Genomic DNA, 25,631 nt, shown 5'->3' on the forward strand with positions numbered 1-25,631 from the left:
TAAAGAATAAAAAGCTTTAACAATTATGCAAATGATCCTGAGGGCCTCCAGGCTCCATTAAAACCTATGGAGCCTGGAGCCCCTTAGGCTTATTTGCATATTTTTAAAATCCCTTTTTAGTTAAAAACCAGGGAATAAGAAGCTAAAAAAGAGCAGATCCTTCCAGAGGGGGGGCGCACACCAGTATGTCCGTTTATTTGGTTTACAATCCTTCATTCTGGTGGTAGATTTCCTTTAAAGAGGACCTGTCACCCAGAAAAACGTAGCAGTAGTAAGTAGCTCCTAGTGCTAAAACAAAGCAGCAGTGTTACAATGTTAGCGTTATCGGAAACATCCGATAACGCTAACACTGTTGCGCTGTACTCTACAAACGCCGGACCGCACTCAAAACGGTCCGGCGTATATTCATGATGGGGGCTGGAATAGGGGTGGTGACTGACGCATGAAGTGCGGCAGTCACCGCTGGCCTATGGAGTGAGCGGGGTGGTCCGGGGAAAAGGCAGCGCCTCGGACCGCCCCCTTATGAATACGCCGGACCGCTTTGAGTGCGGTCCGGCGTTTGTATTGTACAGCGTAGCAGTGTTAGCGTTATAGGAGGTTTCCGATAGCGCTAACATTGTAACAGCGCTGTGTTTGTTTTAGCACTAGGAGCTGCTTACTTTTCAGGGTGACAGGTCCTCTTTAACAATTATACACAGTGAGGTTTGAGGATCAATTTTGCAGGATAGCCGCATATTGTATTGTATGTGCAGTGTGTATTATGCTTGTACTGGTTCCTAGCTGCTGCAGATCATCACATTTAGATGTATACGTGTGAATGTAATGATGATATATGTGAGGGAATAAAATTTTATAGAAGGGACCTAGTTGGTGCCTCTAGCCTGAATACATCATGAGATACAGTTGGGCATGGAGTTATACGGGTCTGTATGGTATCCTGCAGCACGTAGTATGTAGCAGCTATATATCCAGTGCACTCATAGGTAGCGGACGCTGGTGCCTCATAAATGTCTCATTTTTTTTATAATAATACTGGAGACCAAGAAAGTGATACAATCTGGTGAATACATATCTGGGAAACCCTTGATGCGTGTAGGGAGCATTATACTACAGCATAAGAGGCAACAAATGTGGCCGCAGGGTGTCCTGCACATATCACTGAGCTGCTACTGTCCCTTGTGTCATTACAATGGGTGACAGTCCGCAGTATAGGTTGTCTTCCTAGATCAGTGATGGCGAACCTTTTAGAGATCGAGTGCCCAATCTGAGACCCAAAAAACACTAGCTTTTCCCAAATTGCCAACATGGAAATTTAGGCAGTAACAAACTTATTGCTACCAGAATTTTGGAGCTCCAATCCAACCCTGTTCACACCTTTTCACTCTTCGGACAGGACCAGGCAGCACAGGATGGGTCACTTTAAAATAGCAGGGCACTACTTGGACTGCCTGAGACTGCAGGAAGATGCCATGTCTGGCAAACTCTGTGCCTGGGAGACAGCCTGTGTGCCCACAGAGAGGTCTCCGAGTGCCATCTCTGGCACCAGTGCCATAGGTTCGCCACCACTGTCCTAGATGATCACACCACTGCAAACAAGAGCAACAGGACAATGACCGGGCATGCTATGGGCGCCATTACACCACATTTCCTGCTAAGCACGAGGGGAAACAAAGGGGTAAAAAGAAGAGACCACTGGTAACTTTATGGTGGAGAAGGAAACTGTGGAAACTGCTTGTGCTTAACTGCAGACTAAGCAATCCTCTCTCTTGGTGGTCCATCTTGGGTCTGTTCTCCGTTAGTCTATAAAGTCTGAGCAAAATTGCTTGTGTATTATAGAACTGGGGGGGGGGGGGCAGCGGGGTAAGTATTTTTATGTCCTCTGTGCCAAGACAGGGGGGACATTTATCTTATGCCAACGAATGATGAAGCCCCTGTCCCTCTGGCGCAAGTGTCCAGTCTCCTGAAGTATCTGGCAAGCGGCTGCCCCAGCGGACAATTCTACGTCAAGTCCTACCTGGTGTAGAATAGCGCTATAACCTGCAAACTTTTAGGCACTTTAAAATAATAGCCCTCATCCACAAAGCTCTGAATAATGCTGAACTCCCTATCTCTCTCCTCTCATCTCAATCTATTACCCAAACCATGCTCAATCTGCCAGTGATATTAGATTAATCTCTAGCTTGATTCGATTCTCTCATGCACGTCTCCAGAACTTCTCCCGAGCTGCACCAATTCTCTGGAATGCCCTTCCCCGGACTCTCAGACTAATATACAACCTCCTCCAAAGTTTCAAATGTGCTCTTAAAACCCATCTCTTTAGGCAAACCAATCACACTCGCTAACTGCATGAAACGTCATCGTAAAATCTCCCGTCTGTGATCGGGCAAACACCAGATATATATCAAGCTCCAGGCTTCTCTGCAGTCACTTTTACCTTGGACCTTGTAAATAAGATGGCGGCTGATGGCTGGTTCAAGCAGCAGAATTTTTAATTATTAAATTATTTTACATTGTACAAATCTCATTTACCTTTTGTCTCACCCCTTCATCCTCATAAGCTCTTGTGATCAAGAGGGCTGATGTTTGAAGGCTGGAATTCCTCGCTCCAGCACACTCCACCACAGGGCACATCCACCTTTACGCCTCCATGCCCATAGATGGCACATCTCCAGGGGGACAACCATTCATATATGTGTCTGATTGTAGACGGTCTAGGAAAGTTAGGGCTAAATCACACATAAGTTAATTTGGGACGTGTTCTAGCCATTGTTTCACCTGCTTGTGCACGTCCCCTTTCACTACTAAGGACTCATGCGCGTGGCCATAGATTCCAAAACGCCAATCTAAATGAATCCCCCCCCCCCCCCAGTGTTACCGGAATGTTTACATCTAGTAAACACAAATGTCAACGTCATGTAATTAGGAAAATCTCCCCTACTTCGCTGTTGTATTGTATTTCAAACCATAATGTAGATGCCACATGTGAACGCAGACTCAGAGCACAAATCATGATACGAATAAGCGTCAGTGGGTTTAATTGAAAAAACCCAATACATGTTGACATTGGATGTGGCAGCGACCTATGTCTTGTGGTGGGACATAGTCATTACCTAGCATTGTCATGCCGTCCATACTGATCACATAACAGTCAGCCACGGAGGATAACCATGCAGCTCCAGAACACTGACTGCTATTGCCGAATGGTCCAGAAAAAAACAGTGTCGAAATGTTGCACATGTTTGGCAAATAAAAGAAGTCTCTGAAGCCACTGAAGACTAAATAGAACCATTTAGTGGTTCCATTGCGTTGAGCAGTCAGAATCAGATGATCGATGTTAATCGTTAGTGTCTGTCCTGATGCCATCAATTTGCTGGATATCCTCTTAATTCTAATAATACCAGCTGACTGGTATTGAACCGAAGAATATAAAACATTACTGTATTGCTTTTCAAAATTCTGCATCCTTATATCAACCACAGGGGGGAGCTATTGGGCGTACTGCATTTTATGTTATTTTACAGGTTAGTGTATAAATAGTATGCAGGCAGATTCTGAGCACCCCCTAGTGGTGCTTGCAAGCAGAGAAAATTTTACATTTTTCTATATATTTACATAGCACGCTGTAAGCAGTTTTATCAGCAGCTTCCACCTCTATAAAAGTAAAGGTTACAAATATTAGTACAAAACTTTGCTGATATTCACAGTACGTTCTGTTGTGTGTAAATTCAACATCTCTGCCACTTCAATGGCTACAGGACTACCAAGACCCCTTTATACACACGGCACCTGAAACATATGACATTCATTTAATGCAATTATATCACAAAAGTGACCGTTTCCCTCGCAACAGACCCTTCCAACCCCACATTAATTCCCTGTTCCTAAACAGCTAATTTATCTTCTCACTCAACATCTGGACCAAACTAATTAGTCAATTAATCCATTAATAAATTCAGTCCTGCATTTTACAGATGTCTTCATCTCAGCCACAGGTGACAGCATGGAGAGGACCTAAGTAAAGCTCACGTTCATTTGGGAAAGGTCACGCTAGATTGCAGTACATTGTTTGGAGATGTCATTTCTGGCTTTTGACTTTGGTGTATGATTAAATTCCCTTAAAAAAAACAATTTCCTGCAAACATAATTTCATTATGGAGAACGAAAATGCAATGTGTGTTGAGCCAGGACTGTAGGAATATAATTGTGTGATATCTCGCAAGGGCTGCCGCACTTAAAAAAATCTGGAGGAAGAGAGATTGGTAGCATGAACTGAGTGCCCATCCCCCAGTCTCAAGTGACATTAACATAAGCTAAAAGCAGCTGGTCAAACGGCAAAATATAGATCTTTTATCCATATATATATATATATATATATATATATATATATATATATATATATATAATGCATCACGTGTGTGAGCATATAGAAAAGCTACTGCCTCCTCCGCTGCAACATTGTTTGCAAATATCCTCCTTTGGATACATTGTAACGCTGGCGAAGCTTCTAAAATTTGATTTTGGAAAGGAAGTATCTGGTGTTTCTGCATTAATGCCTGCATTAACTCCCTGCTGCTGTTGATTTCATGCTCTATAAATTGCCCGGTTTTAAGGTCCCTGATTTTTATTCCTCTGCATCCCAGGAATTTTTAATGGTTTCATTTGGTGATAAAGTCGTTTTAGATTTTTATAGATATTGATTTGGATTCTGGGTGTGCAGCGAAGGGCAGTCACCGACACAAGGGCAGCGTGTTTCTCCGCCTGCTCTCTGCAGCTATAACATGAGCACCTATTTTATGCTATGTAATCATTCTCAGGTGTTAATGGGACAATAATTGGTGGACGGCTCGGGGGGGGGGATGGGGACCAATTTATAGAATTGAAATCTTTTCATTCTCTTCTTCAGTTTTCAGGCTCGAAAGGCATGCTTGTGGTGATTGGCTGTCACTATGGAGATTTAGGCTGCTACATTTCCTATCGTTTCAAGAGATGTGCCTTAGCAGTCATGTGCTTTCCATAGCTTTCATATACATTAAAAAGCACCAAAATAAGCCGCTGCGGCGATCCACTGTAAGGCACATAAGTAACTAGACCTGATAGGACTTCATTAGCTTCTGCGGAGCTGGATCAGCCCTGTTCTGCACCGCTAGCCGCACATTATTTAAAGCTTATGACGACGCTGAAATTAAGAAATTTACTACATAATACATAATGCATATTAGGAGACTACAGCATCACGCAGCGTTATATATAATAGATCACAGGGCAGAATTGACGCGGTGCTGGAAAAATAATTGCAGCACAATATGCATTGTGTATAACTGCGCATAAAGGAAAAGAAAACATCAGAAAATATTATGTAAATATAGTTAATAAAATATAAACCGAGGTTTGCAGCTGGGAAATATAGTTCAATCATTGCTGTTTTTTTTGTTACAATCCTCTTTTGACTGTATTTCTATCATGATAATGATTGCCTTTATCTTCCGTAGTGCTCAGCATTATATTATATTACTTATGGTATAGAGACTGGAAAAGAAGATATGGAGGGATAGAAAAAATTGGGATTAAAGGGGTTTTCTGGCTCAATGTAAAGAATTACTTTGCACATATGTCATCACCCAACTTTCTAATATACTATGAGGTTAATTCAAGCTTGTTACAGGACACAAACAGCGATCCTGTGGTCCGCTGTTTATGGTCCGTGTGTCATCCAGAGGTGAGTTCTGCAATAGCAGAGGCCTTGGCCGCAAAAACAGGCAGGAATAGGACCTGCTCCATAACATGGGCGGCACGGTGGCCGAGTGAGTAGCACTTCTGCCTTGCAGCGCTGGGGTCCTGGGTTCGAATACCACCCAGGCCAACATCTGTAAAGCGTTTGTATGTTCTCTCCATATTTGCGTGGGTTTCCTCTAGGTCCTCTGAATTCCTCCCACACTCCAAAACATACAGGTAGGTTGTTTAGATTGTGAGCCCCATGGGGGACAGGGACCAATTTGGCATGCGTTCTGCAGCGCTGCGGAATCTGTGTGCGCTATATAAATAAAGAATAAATAAATGCAGCTCTAGAAGTCGGCTCACATAGGGGGCCGCAGAAGCTACAGCGGTGTGTGTGAGCTCATACAATGATATGGTGACATATCCTTCCCCAAGGATTCTAGGGGAAAGCGAAAAATACAGACACTGCATGGGGTTCAACTGGGCACCAAATATATTTGCGTATCAGTTTATCGCTAACACAATCATGTGACCCTTCAAGAGGTTGCGTCAAGCTAGTGACCTCATTTGCCAGCCTTCCATTGTTTTTGCAAAAGCATAGGACACATTGATGATATAAGGACTGCAAACACAGACTACAGATCCAATTCTTGCATAAGAACAGAACACGGTCGTGTGCATATAGCCTCATCCTGTACATAGTGCATCCTGCTCTGAACTAGATTGAATTGTATCTCGTCTCTACAATGTTCTGTGAGCTACACAAGTCGCCAGATTTTGCTTATAGTTTGTTTTAATGTATCAGTCCCGCCTTCAGACTGTGGAAGGTCTAGACTGGATACATCTATATCCACATCTCAGCTGAGGGTTGGAATAGTTATGTTTGCAGCTAATGGATACAACTATGATTTGTAAAGAGCTATGGAATTTGATGGCGCTATAGAAATAAAGATTATTATTAATATTATCCAGTCTAGATAATGCTCTGTGAGCTAACACATCAGCAGCGTCAGCTAGCTTTTCATAATAATGTTTCACTCGAGTCCAGGCTTTGCTGTTCGGTTGTTTCCCCTCTCAGCTCAGATTTGGGCCAGGTATATACAGGGTTTGCGGCCTATGGATATAATGGTATCCAATGTAGACAATAAATTGTGTGCTAGACACAGGGCCGCTTCTGCCATGAGGCGAGGTGAAGTCCCCGCCTCAGGCGGCAGATAGCGGACCCCATTTAAAAGCGGCATTTTGCCGCTGGTAGCACGGACTTGCCAATGGCTGGCAGGTCCGTGCCACCTGTAAAATAAATTACATCGCCGCCTTCAAGGCGGTGATGTAATTTATAGGCAGAGCGGTGCAGCACATCGCGCCTGTGTGCACCGCTCTGCAGGACACAGGTCGGCGTGATGACGTCACCACGTGCCCGTGCCGACCTGTGTCCCTTCACAGAGGGCTGCTGGCTGGAGGAGATGAGGGAGCTGCATGGGAGAACGGAATGGTGAGTGCAGCAGGGGGATCGCTAGATCTTCCTTCCCTCTCTCATAACGATCTGTGTCCTCAGGACACAGATCGTTATGAGACCATGTACAGGGACTGCTTTCCCCAGCAGTTGCTTCACCCTCCGGGAGTAGAAGACTCCCGGAGGCTGAAGGCTGAAGGACCTTTGATGATGCAATGGTCACATGACCTGCCGGGGAAAGCAGTACACACACAGAGAGCTGCCTGAGTGAGGTGAGGGGGAGACATGACAGGGGCCAGGGAAGAACATGGGGGACTGTGTGTGAGGCACATTACTTACTGGGGGGGCTGTGTGTGTGGGCACATTACTTACTGGGGGGGCTGTGTGAGGGCACATTACTTACTGGGGGACTGTGTGTGAGGCACATTACTTACTGGGGGTAGCTGTGGGGGTAATTACTGGGAGGCTGTGGGACACATTACATTGGGGTTGTATGGGGGAAATTTTGGGGGGTTGTATGGGAGACATTACTGGGGGTAATTGTGTGGGGCATGTATACAGCTGAGACTGGATACAGGTGGTGGGGGAGCTGAGACTGTATACGGGGTGTGGGGGGGTGTAGGCTGTGTATACAGGGGGGTAGAAGAAAGGCTGTGTATACAGGGGGATAGGGGAGAGGCTGTATATAAATGGTAGAGAGGAGAGACTATGTATACTCGGCTGTTCATTATTGGGGGAGGCTAAATTAGGGCACCTAATTGAATTGCTCTATATGCTCTAATTTGGGTGACTAAATGATGTTTTATGTTGAGAATAGTTTGTTCAGTCATGTTGTGAGGATAATATATATTGGAATCACAATTCATTATACTGTAAGTGACTGTGATATTTTTAGGGGCGCCATGGTGAGTTGTGCTGCATGGAGTTGAAGACATTTCTTAGTGAATTCGGAGGAAAACCAAGGCCAGAAGAAAGCGTAAAGAAGTACCTTCCCGATGGAGTAGATGGTCACCTGTAAGGTACTAGAGGTCACTAATATCTGTGACTAATGACTACTAGTGTGTAAGGTAGCATCATCAGGGGCGCACGCGTACACGGGGGGGGGGGGGGGGGGCAGCATTTTAAAATTTCGCCTCAGGCAGCAAAAAGGCTAGAATCGGCCCTGGCTAGACACATACACAGCTGCACAGATCTATCTGCTATATTGCTACAATATATCAGTCTGCAATCCAGGCTGTTTAGCTCCCAGAGCATTGACTAGACTGCATACTACTGAACTTACTTCTCTGACCTGACAACAGGACTAGTTACATGCAGTGTTACTGTCTGGATGTAACCACGAGGCCAAGACAGCAAATCCATTTTAAAAATGGAGTTGGGATTTTCTAAAAAACTCCTGTATGTTACTTTTTTCAGAAATATTTCTGTGTTAACATATAGCTAGCAAGTCCCTTTAAATGGAAGATGAAAACTAGGTTTGAGATGAAAGTGTGTTATGAAACATATCTCCCGGGTGTCATGACGCAAAACAAACCTATGAAAAAGTCATCCTATAGACAAGTCTTCATTATATGACAGTAATGGACAAAAGAATATACAGTCCAAGTAAAGTCTTCTTTGCATACTATTAGAAATACAAAAAATACATCATTAAAACAAAAATGATACTTTGTGGATAGATGCCTTGTTCTTCGAAATTTCCTTGCATTCCATTACACTAGGATGAGGTTTTGGTACGTGACAGATAACAATTTCATAGCTTTGCACACATTTTTCTAAAATTGTGACTTCAATTTTGGGAATGCAGACAGATAGAAGGGGCTTTTCTGGCTAAAAATATTTGTACTAGATCAGTAAAATATGTCCTTTGTAGGGATTCAACTCTGATCTCTGAGCAGCTGACAAACTGAGCATGGACGGAAAGCAGGCGGCTCCGTTTTTTTTTGGTCAGACTTCCTTTATTTTCGGAATGGGAGCAAAGCTGCAGAGACTGGGCTCAACCACTACACAGAGAGTGGCGCTGTCTGCTTCCTGTTTCATTCTCTGCTTCTGAGAACAGCTGATCTGTGGGGGTGCCGCATGTCTGATATTAAGCGTCCTAGTCGGACTGGGTTTCCTTAGGCCCACCAGAGAAAATCAATTTGGGGGCCCACTCTTCATTATCCCCCAGGAAATATACTCTAGCAGCCTCCAAATTGTAGTGTTTTCTGATGGACCTATTGGGTTCAGTATTGGGTTGAGCCAGGGCCCACCGGAGGATCCTTTGGTACTCTGGTGGGCCAGTCCAACACTTTATATATATATCCATATACATGTATAACAAAGCAATGCTTGCAAGGAGATGTGTATTTTGCCAGAAGAGCAGCAGTTGGCATTAGGGTTGGCAGCAGTGATGATGTGGCAAGAACTGGATCAAGGTCTTGGAATGGAAGGTAAACAGGTCAAAATAAAGGAGTATGGTCTAAAACTAAGGTTCTTTATACACTAGTGAGTGTGATGAGTCCAACTGGCATCATAATCGCAGCGTGGAACATCCAGCCAGAAAGCTAACAACTGGAAGTGATCTGACATGCTGAGTTCAGTTCTTGTTGCTCAGAGTTTGGGAGAGCACATGCTGTAAGTGTGACGCAAGTTGGACGCATCACACTCGCTAGTGTTTAAGGGGCCTTAAGGTTTTCACCAAGAAAGCAGTTGAGGTTCTAGGTATGGTTATAATGGGGCAAGTCAGTGGGTAATCACTAACAATCAGTGTCAGGATCGGAGGTAGTGGATCCTCTGTACAACTGCGGACGATGACGTAAGCCGACACCTGGGACCGGAGTCTAAGCGACAACCGGTTTTCACCAGAGCCCGCCACAAAGAAGGTTGGACTTGTTGCGGTGTGGTACCACCAGGTCGTTCCACAGGTGCGACTTTGTCCGTGGTGGCAGCCAAGGCGTAGTGCAGAATCGTAAGGCAAACTCGTGGCCATGGACAGACAGCACAGGATCAGAGTCGGGGACGTAGCAATAGGTCAGGACAGGCAGCACAGGATCGGAGTCAGGAACAGAATCGAGGTAACAACGGGAAATCAGGATTAACGTAAAGGGCTTGGAATACAGCTTTCTTTTAGGCATAGAAGCACAAAGAGCTGGCAGGGGACACAGGAAGAGGTTGAGCCTTTATAGGTTGACAGGTGGCCCTTTAAATTTCAGACGGGGGGGGGGGGGGGGCGTGCTGAAGCAAGGAGACCGCCACTGGAGCGTGCCTAGGTAAGTCAGGCTGCAAGCGAGAGGGGGCACACGGAGGCACACAGGTGCTCCATTACAGTCAAGAATCTAACAAACTTAGAACAAGGCAAATTGAGACAAGATGCACCATAACAGCAAATGTACTATAACTATGTGTATAGTACACTGACCCCCAGGCAATGAGGCTGAGATAAAATTGTCAGGAATAGCTTCATATCAACATAATTCAGAACTTAGAAGCCTAAACCAGAACAAAAACAGAACAACACAGACACAAATTAGAAACAAATGCAAACCTGAACAGACCACCAGGATATAATGGCATCCGGCTACCAGCGTGAACTGGAAAGTTACAGCACAAACTGTTACAAACATTTAGAAACGTTATAGTGGTTCATTTATAATGGAATTACACAGATCCTTTGTATAGGCAACAGTGTGAAGAAATTTCAATAAATGGGCATAAACATTTAATATACACTCTCTAGAAAGTGGCTTTATAGCTGCATACAGAGCTTTATCTACATGTATAGTGTTGCTATTTATTCTTATCTACATCTATAGCAATACAATAAAGCTTTCATTAGTTCCCCTACCATAATGATAAAAAAAGATGTCTCTGCTGACCTTGACCCAGTCTGCACCACAAGGCTGATAAGTGATCTGCAGGAAGCAGAATATATACTATGAATATAGAGAAATACCTAAAGTGTGTGTTATAATGGACGTCCAGTATCACACCTGGAAAGATTTAATATGTCAAAAATTAAAACAATGTCCCAATGTCACTTGGAAGTTATGGTGCAATTTTCAACAATATTCATATACATCTTGTTACATAAAGGTCTGTGTGCAGATGATGCATTTTTAATAAATATTTGAATCCCTCAATGCCTTAGACCTCATGCACACATTATTATCCTCTTAAATATGTAATAGAACATCTGCAGGAATCTCTGCACCCGTACTGTACAGGATATGATCCATTGGATACCATATCTGCCATGTCTTCTGCTTTGTCTGTCACTGGGAGGCAGACACCTACTTTTTCCCTTAAAATGTTAAAAAGGCAAAAACTAAACCTAATGTCTATCTACATTAGTCTCTACCTCCAATGCACCAACGTACATTTTAATGTTGAGAGTAAAACGTTGATTTTACCTCCAAATTACATTCAGGTGCAATGCAGTCAGCAATCACCTGCGGAAGTCCTCAAATCTATCTTCTCCATTAGTGAGTCCGCCTGATGAGAATTCCCATTCAATCTCGTAATTCTTAAATTTCAGCCCCCGTTAAAGCTTGCCCATATTTTTCATAAAGTTTCTCTGTTGCCGGCAGGATGTCCTCGGCCCTGATATGGGAGTGGTTATCATGGAAGGAGGCGTGCACACATTTATTAGTGCACAGCGTCCTCCATCCGCCAGGAGCCAGCAGGACATGGGATGTCACAGGAAGTGCCGAGTCCTGCCGCTAACTGGTCATGTGTCCCTCGGCTCTTGCTGGCAATGGAGAACCTTTACATGGGTATAGTTTTTTATTAGTGGTCAACCCTTTGAACTGGGACTCTGCCTTCCCTAACCCTTGTTTGTCTCTTTGCCTGAGCCACAGCATCAACTTCTCTTGACCTGCTGACATCACCTGCAAAGTATACGAGGACTGGCAGTCCCTGGGTTACAGAACAAGATTCTGTTGGTTTGTTCTTAAAGAGGACCTGTGGTTTATTGTGCCAAATTGCGCTTTCCAAGCCCCTCTGTGGCTGCAATGAAAAAATAACTTTATACTTACCTAGAGATGAAGCCGATGAGGCGCATCAGACTCATCAATAAAGCACTGCACCCTAAGCGCTGTAACTACGCCGCATGCACAGTAAAGCCGCAATGTAGTACGCCAACTTCACTTCACTGAACGGAACACTGGAACTAAGTATAAAGTTTTTTTATTTTACTAGCAGTCTAGGAGGGACATAATGAAGGTCCATATGGACCTGTTGGTGGTTCAGTGTGTCAAATTGCCATGACAGGTCCTCTTTAAGTTTAATACAGTATGTATGGAAGTAGGGACAGGTCTATTTTGTAAGTGTAACTACAGCCATATTTTATTTTGTCCCTGCAACAATTTGATTTTCACCATTTTGAGTTGTTACAGGAACAAGGATTAACAATAAACCTGCAATGCAAACACCTTAGAGCTGATCATTGCAGCCTGAGGCTAAATATTACTAAATTACCATCATCCAGAGAGCTCCACCAGAGGTCACAGCGGGCAGAGAAGTCCGTCTGTAACTAGGAATCGACTGTAAGTTGTGTGTTCTTATAGGGAACCTGTCACCAGGTTTTACCGCACTAATCTACCAGCTTACTCAGCTACAGTATGGAATGTCATTTTATGTGAAATCTCACCTATATACCTGTAAAAAAATTACTCTATAGTCATGTGAACATGAGCAGAGAAGAGTAATTTTTGCCAATGATAAATCAGGTTTAGAGGCTGCAGGAGAAGTGTTACTTTTGATGCCCCTATCTTCTGTTCTATAGAATCTAGAAACACATTCTTAAAGATAAGAATCCCATATTTTGGATCTTTTGATGTCCTGTAACCTACAGAACAAGAGATATGGACATGTACAAAGGTTGAAACTGTTAGGCTACATTCACACACATGTATGGGGGACGTATATACGGCCGACGTATATATGGCCGATATACGTCCCCCATACACTCCTATGAGCTCACGGCCCTGTACGGGCGGCACCGTACCGCTCCATAGCACGGGAAAAGATAGGACATGTCCTATATTTCCCCGTGATACGGCGCCGTGCGCCGTATCTTCCTATGGAGAGGGGCGGGGGTGAGCAGCGCTCATCCCCTGCTCCTCTCGGCAGGACCGATGTATGCCCGCCGTACTACGGTACGGCGGGCATACATCGTGTGAATGTAGCCTTAGTTGCAGATAAAAATCCAAATCCCACCTTTTTTATCTCCTGTAGCTCACAGGACCACAAACTTGATGTGATCTGAAAGATGAAAATATTATCTTTAATATGACACCAAAAGCATTCATCTTGGTATCAAAGAAGCAAAGATAGGGACATAAATAATACTTGCCCTGCAGCCTCTAAAATTCACTCATCTCAGGCCAAATAGGACTCATAGATCCAGTTGCTGTGGCTGTGGTAATCTTTTTATATTTGTTATATCCATCGCCACTTTCATTGTAAAATCAACTTTTAAAATTATGCTAATGAGCCAGAAGGGCTCAGGAGGGGGTGCGTTACAGAGGCTAGTCATGAACGGAGGACAAAGTTTGGACCTTGAACTAGTTAACTCAGATCTTGGCTGAAATCACATTTGTGGAGGGAGAGTTCTCATTGTGACTTTACCCAGTTACAATCTTGTTTGAAGATATTTTCACATTTAATATATTTAGGGGATAGATGTTCTTGTATCCAACTTCTGGGGCCCCTGATCATCCCATAGAGCTGACCTATGACTTCCAGGATAGATCATTCTCTAAGGCTACATGTACACGGATGGACTGCAAACCGGCAATCTCCATCAACTCTGCAGAATGGTCATGCGTGGCCGTCTGCTCCATTAATCTCCGGGAGAAACGAGTGGTCCAACTGAGGTACATGCTGGGACCCCTTGTGCTCTTTATCTCAGACCCCCACAAATCACAAGAAAGAGGGGTCCCAGGTACATCAGTCGGACCCCTAGTCACTCCGTCAGAGTAATGGAGCAGACGGCCGCGCATGACCGTTCTGCTCTCCATTACCCTCTCTACTACTCTCATGACCCATTAATCTCTATGCAGCTGACAGAGATCGGTGAGCGCGGTGCTCTGCAATTTCCGTCAGCTCCATGCTGCCTTCTGCTTCATTACTCTGACGGAGCAACGAGGGGTCTGACTGAGGTATATTGGACCCCTCGTTTTTGTGATCCGTGGGGGTTTCATCGCTGAGACCCCACTGATCACCAAGTTAGACCCTATCCCGTGGAGAGGACCTAACTTTAGTTCGTGGGAAAACCCCTTTAACCCCTTCACGCTGTGAAGGTTGTATGAAGAAGGCTCACGGGCTGAGCCTTCTTCATACAGAGATGGGCTTTGCTGCATATTGCAGCAAAGACCCATCGCTATCACCTGCGGTCGGTACAGTTGTATTGCAGTATATGGCAGGAGCGATCTGACCATCTAGGGTTAATGTACCCTAGAGGGTCTAAGAAATAGTTGGAAAAAAAAGAAAAAAAAAGTTTAAAAAATTGTAAAAAAATAATAAAATATTAAAAGTTCAAATCACCCCCCTTTCCCTAGAACTGATATAAAATATAATAAATAGTAAAAATCACAGACACATTAGAAATCGACGCGTCCCAAAATGCCCGATCTATCAAAATATAAAAACAGTTATTGACGACGGTGACCTCCGGTACGGCAAATAGCGCCCAAATGTCCGAAACGCGACTTTTACACCTTTTTTAGATGACATAAAAAATATAATAAAAAATGATGAAAATGTCGCACAGACCTCAAAATGGTAGCAATGAAAACGTCGGCTCATTTTGCAAAAAATTACACCTCCCCCAGGTCCGAACGCCAAAGTATGAAAAAGTTATTAGCGTCAGAAGATGGAAAAAATGTTTTTTTCTTTTTCGTACACATTCGTTTAATTTTTGAAAATGTATTAAAACGCAATAAAACCTGCATAAATGTGGTATCACTGCGATCGCACCGAACCAAAGAATAAAGCAGACGTGTTATTTGGAGCGCAGAGTGAAAGTCGTAAAAACTGAGCCCACAAGAACGTGACGCACGTGCAGTTTTTTTTCAATTTTTCCACATTTGGAATTTTTTTATGGCTTCCCAGTACACGGCATGGAATAATAAATAACATCACGGGAAAGTAAAATTTGTTACGCACAAAATAAGCCCTCACACAGGTCTGTACACGGAAAAATGAAAAAGTTATGGATTTTTGAAGATGGAGAGCGAGAAATTAGCGAAAATACCCATGGGTCCTTAAGGGGTTAAGGCCGTGAGCATCCCTCCCATCTTTATACAGCGCTGAGGCTCTATGGATCATGTGTGGTCATGTGCATGGAGCCTAAGAAGTCCTATATAAATAAATGGTTCCAGCTTTTCTAATGTATTGTTACATAACAAATATTCCACAATGTAACAAATGTTGAGTCCAGCAGTGCCGCTCCACTGTGGAGCACCGGTAGCCCCCTATCCAGCAGGACCTGGCTGTAAAGCCTCCATATGGACTACAAGGTGCTATATAATGTGTCTCAGACACCTGTGAATTAGTTGATAACGGCGGTTTTCACGTGGGTGGTTTAGGTGTCGAATAACTCAAATAAATGCGACGATAACTCAAAAATTGTGTCACCTATTTACTCAGGTTCCCTTTGTCTGGAAGTGAATTTTGTTTAAACATCAGAAACCCTTCTCCATGACAAAGGCACAATAACAAGGGAAGGGCCACCTCACGTTCCCACACCTCCACAGTGACACGACTAAAACTTTTATCACCCCCTTTACAATTTTGCTTTCCGCAAAACCTGAAATTATTTTATGCCTTGTTTTTTTTCCCCCCAGTTCTATAGGATTTTACTTTTTCGCCCCTAACCGTGCATTAGAGCTTTGTTAAATGGCTTAATCATTTACCTGTGGGTAGGTACTTGACCGTGCGAGGCCATACTGAGACGTTTTTAATGCGGTGACATGTTCGGGAGGCTCAGCTTTGTTGCCTTGGTGTTTACATTAATTTAATTTTCTTCCCTTGCTATTATTTTAATGTTTCCTTTCATGCGCTGTATACATTGAAGCTGCTGCCGTGGTTTGGCGTGACCGCTCAACTCTTCGCACTCCGATCACTCGTCCGCCCTCTGACTGCATTGCCGTTACTATGGAAACAAGCCATGACACAGGAGGTCATCTAGGTCCTCCTGACCACCATACTTCCACAGGATGTTCAACGCAACTGGCTGCTGCCTTACTTTGTTTCTATGGGTACAACAGTTTAAAGAATTGCATAAAGCGGAGGGAATAATTGGAGGCAGGGTTAAATTCCCTTCACTCTTTTTTTTTTGTTTTAGATGTCATCAGTTCATAAAGTAAAACTTAAGCTGCAAAACTATATCACACAAAATATGGAGAGTAAAAGAAGTATAAAATCCAATACACAGGTCTACATTTTTATGTAGACATTTACATTACATTGGACTTTCGAGAACGCGGCCAAGTACAGACGGTGCCCTACATAAGAACGCTCGACTTACAGACGGCCCCTAGTTACAAACGGACCTCTGGATGTTGGTAATTTATTGTACTTTAGCCCCAGGCTACAATAATCAGCTGTAACAGTTATCACAGGCGTCTGTAATGAAGCTTTATTATTAATCCTGGTTCTTATGACAACCCAACATTTTTAAAATCCAATTGTCACAGAAACCAGAAATTTTTAGCTGGGGTTACTATTCTAAAATCGTAACAGTTCTGACTTACATATAAATTGAACTTAAGAACAAACCTTCAGAACCCATCTTGTACGTAACCCGGGGACTTCCTGTACTTTGCTCCATAGTTATTTTCAGCTAATAGCTCAGGCTTGGTGATTTTTTTATTACAGATATTAGCCTCCAGTCAATCCTCGAGCCAAGGGTTGTGCTGGGTGAGAGTGTCTACGCATATTGAGAAAGGAGATATGTCCTCCAAATAGCCGCAGGTAGCGTGTGATCACACTTTCACTTGCTTAGTTTGGTCGTTGATTGAATGGAGTTGCGCCCTGTATGGATAACAGTCAAGTAAAGTGGACATAATGGGGCACATTTACTTACCTGGTCCTGTTGCGAACCAGCGGCGCGTTCTCTGTCGAGGATTCGGGTCTTCCGGCGATTCACTAAGCTAGTGCACCTGATGTCCACCAGGTGTCGCTGCTGCGCTGAAGTCCACTGGAGTTCACCGGAGTTCACTATCCTATCGTGGGTGCAAGTAAGTGCGTGTCAAGCTACACATTTTTTTTTTTAATTCCGCGTTTATTCAGAATCCGTCGGGTTTTCCAACGGCCACGCCCTCCCTCCCCCGCCCCCCCCCCCCCAATTTCCGTTGCATGCATGCCGGCGCCATGCGCCACAATCCGATCGTGGATCGTGGAAACCTGACGAAAAAAAGCGATTCGGGCCCTTAGTATATTACCCCCAATGTGTTTTGTTTTTTTTTAATACTACAATGTGGTGACATAATTTACGGTAGATGCCAAATTGAGTGCAGTTCTTTTTTAAGTTCTATCATTATTAAATTTTAGTTTATATTCAATAAGTTAAAACATGTCAACATTGCCATACTAGAAATTAACATAAAGGAAATTTAACCCCTTCCCGCTCAGCGGCGGATATATATCCTCCGCTGAGCGCAGTGACTTAGCGCTCAGCTGCGGATATATCCACCCCTGAGATGATGCCGGCTTGGCTCTGGATCGGAGCCGAACCGGCATCGGCAAACACGGGGTGCCAGCTATAACTAATAGCTGGCACCCCGGGGTAACACCTGCGGTCAGAGTCGGCTCCAATCGCGGATGTGTAATCCATTAAATGCCGCAGTCAGAGCGACCGTGGCATCTAACATGCCTCTGGGGGGGTCTTTCCCCCACGATCGGCCCCCCAGCACCGTTTGTGCATGTGCATAGATGACACTGCTAATACCCTGCAATACATGAGTATTGCAGAGTATTATCATGAACAAGCAATCAGATGATTGCTTGTTCATGTCCCATGGTGGAAAAAGTGAAAAAGTTAAAAAAAAAATGTTATTCAATAAAAAAAAGTAATAAATCAATAAAAATGCCCATAAGCCCCATAACATAAAGAGACATATAACCCAAAAAAAAGCCTAAATCATAACACAAACCCCACATATATAGTATCCGTGTCCGTAACAACCCGTAGAATAAAAGTAAATCATTACTGAAACTGTACGTTGAACGCAGGTAAAAAAAAAAAAAAATTTTAAAACCGTCCAAAAATTATCATTTTTACCTATTCAATCTTACAAAAAATGCAATAAAAAGTGATCAAAAAAACATATGTACTCCAGAATGATACTGGTGCAAAGTACAAAATGTCCTGCAAAAAGCAAGCTATCAACCCGCTCCGTAACCAAAAAAGTAAAAATGTTATGCCACTTGGAAGACGGCAATACATAAATGATAGATTTTTCCCCACATTAGGGTTTTATTTGACAAATTTAGTAAAACGTAAGAAAATATATTCATGTCTGGTATCCCCGTAATCGTATCGACCCCTAGAATAAAGATAACAGGATTATTAGGCTAAATGGTGAACACGAAAAAAAAAAAGTAAAAAAACAATGCGGATTTGATGCTTTTCAACTCCTGCCCTCAAAAGTTCCTAAATTTTCAACAATAGGGGATAACAACCCCAAAATGGCAACACTGGAAAAAGCATCTCATCCCGCAAAAAAAATGCTGTCACATGGCCCCAATAACGAAAAAGCTAAAATTTTATAGCCTGGCAGCTGCAGGGCGCTCCTTCCCTTCTGCGCCTCGCTGTGCCCCCATAACACAAGTAATGTCCACATGTGGGGGGTCTCTGTACTCAGGAGAAATAATAGAACAAATTCTATGGTGGGTTTTCTCGTTTTATCTTTTGGAAATGTGTAAATTTTAGGGCTAATTGAACGTATAACCGGAACAATTTGACCATTCTAAATTTCACCTCCATTTTGATTCAATTACAATGAAGATCTCAAGGGGTTAACGATCTTCCTAAAAGCTGTTTCTGATAGTTTGAGGGGTGCAGATTTGAAAATGGGTTGGTTATATAGGGGGTTTTGTTGCTAAATATGTAAAATTTCATTCAAAACGGTATTTATCCCCAAAATAGTCGATTCTGAAAATACAGAAAATCGATATTCGATTTGTAGGCCGCGTGACGTCAAAATGAATTATCCAAACATTTCAACAATTATGAAAATGTAAAGTAGACAAATGGGAAATGTTATTCAGCAACTTATTTAGGTGGTAAATCTTTTGGCCTGAAAACGCGGTGATTTTGAATTTCGAAAATGGCAAATTTTTCAAGAAATTCATCAATTTTTCTTTTTTGGTAAATAAACGCAAAACTTATCATCCAACATTTACCACTAAAATGAAGCACAACATGTGAGGAAAAAACAATCTCAGAATCACTTTGATAAGTAACAGTGTTCAAAAGTTATAACCATATAAAGAGACGCAGGTCAGAATCAAAAAAATGGGACTGAACCTTAAAGGGAACCTACCACCCCGATTCTACCTGTAAAGGTAAAAGGGGTGGTAGGTGGATGGATGGGACGTGAGGATATCCCTTTTTTGTGCTAATCCTCACGTCCCGGGTGTTTTTTAGAAAACTTTAATGTCGGAATATGTAATTTTTTTTACACGGCTACTGGGGCGTGGAATAGCCGGACATGAGGCTACTAGTCGCGGCTACTCCATGCCGCAGTAGCCTTGTTCCTCCGCCTACCATTTAATCTTCAGCGCGCAGCTCCTCGTAACTGCGCGCCCTCGTCCTAGTCCCTGGCGTTCTGTGCATGCGCAGGCCGGAGCTACTGCGCATGCGCAGAAGGCCGCAGATGCCGGGGAACTCGGACGAAGGCGCGCAGCTACGAGGAGCTGCGCGCCGAAGATTAAATGGTAGGCGGAGGAACAAGGCTACTGGGGCGTGGAGTAGCCGCGACTAGTAGCCTCATGTCCGGCTACTCCACGCCCCAGTAGCCGCATAAAAAAATTTACATATTCCGACATTAAAGTTTTCGAAAAGACACCCGGGACGTGAGGATTAGCCCAAAAAAAGGGCTATCCTCACGTCCCATTCATCCACCTACCACCCCTTCTACCTTTATAGGTAGAATCGGGGTGGTAGGTTCCCTTTAAGCTACAAAATAGCTGCGTCCTTAAGGGGTTAATGCCTTGGCCCTCTTTTGTTTTTGTGTTTCCTATTTTGCTCCCCTCCTTGTACTTCCTAATTGGTTCTCCTTGTGGTACCATTGATTATTACAAAGCCTAGCCATAAGTTTTCAGATTTTTCCTGTTGTTAGATATGGTTCCATCTGATGTATAATATGGATCGATTGTCTAATGCCTCTTTCCAGGCCCTATATAACTTACTCGACTTCCCTGCCTAGAACTCTGGGTTGTCTTAGAAAGGGCAATCCAAGTTGTTAGCGTAGCGCTTTCCATGTGACAATGGTATCCTGTAAGAGCACCCTGACTGTTTTGCTATTTTAGGTAGTTTCCCATATGAATATGAAGCCCTGCTACCAGATCACATGAAGGTAACAGTGCTTGCTCTAATTGTATGTTCGAGAAATGATTTATTGATTTGAACTTTTATTTATTTTTATCATTTTTTTTACAATTTTTTAGGCCCCCTATGGTACTTTAACCCTAGGGGGTCTGATTGCTCCTACCATATACTGCAATACTACAGTATTAGTTTTCTGACAGCTATAGATCCTGCCCAATGAAAGGTCTGTCAGTCTCATACAGACACAAGGCTTCATGAGAACGGATCATGGCTCCCTGATGACGTTACGGGGAGCAACAATCCAAGCCATGGCGGCTTTCCCGGCAGCATTTGAAGGGTAAACACCCACAATTAGTGTTAGCACCAATAGTGGGTGTTACCTGTGGGTGTTTGCTGCAATCTTCAGAATAAAACAGCCAATCGCAATCAACTCATAGTAGTCTTTCTCAATAAATTTTAAAGGGGAACGTGAGTGAGTCGCGGCAGCTAGGTCACGGAGATCACACACATAGAGACTGCAGAGGGAAGCAAATAAATATCATAAAATGTGTTTTTCCTCATTTACCAAACTGCTACAGAAAACTCATTATTTCCCCTATAAATGACATATTTCACTCGTAAGGAAAAAATGTGCAGCACTGACATAGATCCATGCCAAATAAACTGTGAAATTTTAATTCATCTACCTATCCCGCTTTGCCTTCTGATATTGATTTTTTTTGCAATAAACCCTTTTACAGTTACTGTTAACACAAAGCTTTGCAGAGCTATGAACTCCCCCATGGATTAGTGAAGAGATAAAGGACTATATTTATTAGAGGGTGATCAGCTTGATAATCTTATTGGTGATGCTAGGAATATTATCCTGTTGTTCGTTACTGTATCACGTTCCTTTAACTCTTCGGAAAGAGAAGAGAAAAATTATTTCAGCATGTTTCAGTGTTTGCTTAGAGGTTTTGATGGTCGCTATTAAAGGGCTTGTACCAAGTTTGCATGTTAACCCCAATCGGCAGTTTAGGGGATAACAATCTGATGGGTGAGGGTCTAACCGATCCTCCAAGCGACCTGGTTAAATCTGGGTTCGGTTCTTACTAATTGATGGAGCGGCAGGCCAAGCTTGGGTCCTGTCACTCCGTTCAATATCATGGGAGTGTCATAAATTGTCACAGTGCTTGGCAATCTTAGGCGCTCTCATTGGCTGTCTGTGTAAGCTGGTGGTCCTTCCTTTTGGGGGTACCGGCTGTACTGTGGATAGGGGATAACATAAATAACTGGTACACCCCCTTTAATATCACTCCTGTTACTCATAATGATAATCTGGGCATGTGGCTCTCTCAGTAAGTTACTTAGCAGAGGTACTGGAAGACAAACTGTGGCTACACTAATGCAATACTCATTGCCTATCCAAAGAAAAACATGCTGCTGATGCTTACAGTAATTTCCTTATCTACTTTATTGTAGATTTACGGTACTTGTATTACTGTAAATAAATAGGTGAGATAGAAAACCTACTCCTAGCTGCAGCTGTGTGTCTCTGTCACTCACCTCCTCCTCTTTCCTGTCCACAGACATGTATTGGCTACAGATAGAATCGATCTCCCGTAAGTGGCCAATCCATAATCATTTAAGATTTATTATTAAAGGTGTTTGTTTTAATTGCACTTTTCTCTGCTACCTCTACTGAATGTGTGGTAGGTCCTGTTAAATGGTATCTCTTTAGATTCACGATCGACATCACATAAGATTGATTCGTTTAGGTAGAGGGTGCTGGAATGGAGCCTGATAAGTGGAGAAAGAAGAACTTTTCTATCTTTCATGTTACAAATAGAGATGAGCGGACTCAACGTTCAAGATTGGCTTTCGAGTTCAGCCGTCTGGCCAATCACAGCTATGGCTAATTGTTAGGGGTGTCCATTTGCCAGATTTGTTGTTCGGCCCCCAATCCGGCAATATGTCGGGGTTAGGCAGTCGAACCCGAATGACCAAATCAAACTTGAACGTCGGGTCCGCTCATCTCATAGTTACAAAGTTTCTTATATTTGCTTGTCCTGTTGATATACGGAAAAAAAAATCGTATAAGATTCTGTAGATAAAATCCTAACACTGATTTAATTGCTGCTCATATCGGACCCTGTACTTCCCACCCTCACAAACCCCATATAAAGACAGTTTTGAAGGATTTTGTATGTCTATTTGTGAAACTCTAAAAGCTTTGATTTCATTTCCTTTCTCAGAAACATTTCCTTGTTACAGTGTACACAGGGCAGAACAGAGGGGATTCAATGTGTCGCTTGCCAGGCCTTCCTTTCAGCTATTATCCTTAGTTAAAATGTCTTTCTATGAGGAGTAGTCGATATTTTACAATTTTGATGTAGTTTTACTGATTTCAACGATTCTAGACAAATTGCAGACTGAATAAAGGGAAAGTAAAATTAAAAGTTCCCTGAAGAACCAATGGCCATTCAGTTTTTTTATCACTATTATTTTGTATGGGTTTGTCGCATTGTTATGTATAACCCTATGATTCTTGCAGCAGTTGGTGCTCGGTAGATAAAAGACTGAGATGAGAGATGTGAAATTGTGTTTTGATCTGAATATGGCTGCATACATCTGTCACAGATGGAAGGGAGACCTTAACCATCATGAGCGTATGACCTTACCGGTTACGGCTATAAATGCTTATGGCATGTTCCCGACAGGTCTACTGACGTTACTGATCGCATTCTAGAAAAGCTCTCGCTCATTTCAACTTTGCCGCATTAAACATTGATGCCTTCAATCAAAAGACAGTCTTTATTAAGCTATTTTAGGAGGCTTAGTCGATAAGTGGGTGCAGGCATCAATACTGGCTTCAGGGCTTGGTATCACCGGGGATTGGAACCTAGTAAATATTGACTTCTCTTTAGCGTCTTTGGGAACTCAGACGGGTAACTTCACACTAGTTCTCCGTAAATATTTTAGCCAGATGTAAAAAAGGACTTCAACAAATCCATATTTTTTATGCTTTGAACATTCAGTAACCCTTTACAGAAATCCTACCATCAAAATCCATCATGATAAACCAGGGCCACTTACTAGATAGATCCCGGCACAGTGACTGTGGTAATATTCTTATATTTGTTATCAATGGTCTCCTTTCTTCTAAAATCAACTTTTAAGATTATGTTTATTAGCTTGAAGGGCTCTAGGGGTGTTACCAGAGCCCCTCTGTTCTGTAGCTGCACAGGATGTTATACTGTGCACTACAATCTACTCCTGAAAAATTGCAGCAGGCAGAGGGAGGGGGAAGTGCTGATGAAGCAGTAGGGGAGACAGTGTAACAGCCTTTGATGAGGAATCTCCGATAGTGGATGTTACAGACAGGTGTCAGCTGTAATATGCAGCTTTCTGAAGCTTCGACAAGTCCCTGCTTCCTGTGCTGTACTATTATGTCATATATTGAGAAGGGGTTAAAGGGAGTCTACCACCACCCCCACCACAATCTGACCAATAACACAACCATGCAGAATCCCTGACACTGATTTATATTTATATTATAATTATATTAGTGGTAAAACATGATAGTTCCTTTTTTACTGAAAAGTTACTCCTGAGATTTATACAATATGATGCAACTTTATTGATCCACTGGTGGGGAAATTCAGGTCTATAGTTACATACAGTTAGGGATAGGTTACATACAGACAATACGGTTACATGCAATTACAGTAAAAAAACAGTACAAACAGACAATACAACATAAGCAGAGATACGTGACGTGTTACATCTCAGCAACTGGATCAGGTGCTGTGTGCTGCCAGGTTCCTGCGCTCTGTTGCACCTATATGTAAATTAGGAAGCTGGTGCATTTGTGGCGCATTGTTGTCACTCCTGTGGAATCACTTTGTAACATCCCATTCCTCCTATGACAGTGCACCCCAGTCGTTCATCGTGACAATTCCTCCCACTGCCCTGGCATCATCATTTCTCTAATGGTGCTAATATTGTTCATCCATGGCTTGCTGATTTGTGGGTGCATGTTCAACAATTCAACAAGCAGCTCATGCGTAAGATTTTCCAGCCATTGAATTATTAAAGTAAATAAACCATGCAAAAAAACATTAAAAAAACCTAAAAATACTCACCTCCACTACTCCTCATCTTGATCCGAGCGCTGTCCGTTGCAAGTCTTGACATGCCAGGATCACCTAGAAAACAAACTTATACTTAGCAGCACAGATTGCGGGGACGAGAGGTCCGGAGCTCTGGGCTGCTAATTATGCACGCCCTTGCCACCTCCCTCTCCCACACGAGGGGAGTAAATATGCACCACTTGTGTGACGTCACCGTGCTCTCCCATTCTTACAGAATGAGACAAGGAAGTGTGGGGCCTGCATAAATAGCAGCCCTGAGCACCGGACATGTTGTCCCCACACTCCATGCTGCCAATTATTACTAGCAATGGACAACGCCAGGATCAAGATGAAGAGGAGCAGAGGTGAGTATTTCTAGGTTTTTAAGAGTTTTTTTGCGTGGTTGTTTTCCTTTAATATCAAAGCAGTGTAAGGGGCTCTGCCTTATGTGTAATATTTTTTAGAAAGTGGCGGGTGTGGTGGTAGCCAAGTTTTCGTACTTAGCAAAAAAAATAACCCTACTTCCTCCTGCTGCAGTTACCACACCTGTTTTGGAAAGTTTTCTGGCCAGTCATAACTGATAAAGTTATTTTGGTTCACCTTTCAGATAGGTTTATCATTCTGTTTTTCTCCTCTTTGTGCTGAATATTTTTGCACTGTAATCGGAGCGCTTTCTTATCTTTATCTCACCTTGCGTGATTTCTTGTAAACATCGGAAGGTTTTAAAGCCGAAGAACGCTGCATACCAAACTGCTCTCAGAGAATACAAAGCACACACGGGAGCAGATTGGCTGTTTGCTCACAGGGATGCCTT

General features: G+C 43.0%; 1 long non-coding RNA gene across 2 annotated transcripts in view; it reads right to left on the reverse strand.

The window, feature by feature from the left end:
- LOC140105704 (uncharacterized) overlaps window positions 1-25,631 on the reverse strand; it is a 150,771-nt gene that overhangs the window by 82,866 nt on the left and 42,274 nt on the right. Inside the window, exon 3 of one of the 2 annotated variants that reach the window (XR_011850623.1) lies at window positions 16,066-16,304. The exons of the other annotated variant lie outside the window; for it this stretch is intronic. This is a non-coding gene — a long non-coding RNA (uncharacterized lncRNA). The remainder of the gene's footprint in view (window positions 1-16,065; window positions 16,305-25,631) is intronic. 2 annotated transcript variants of the gene reach the window in all.

The sequence above is a fragment of the Engystomops pustulosus genome, chromosome 11 (assembly GCF_040894005.1).
Source record: "Engystomops pustulosus chromosome 11, aEngPut4.maternal, whole genome shotgun sequence".
NCBI lineage: Eukaryota > Metazoa > Chordata > Amphibia > Anura > Leptodactylidae > Engystomops > Engystomops pustulosus.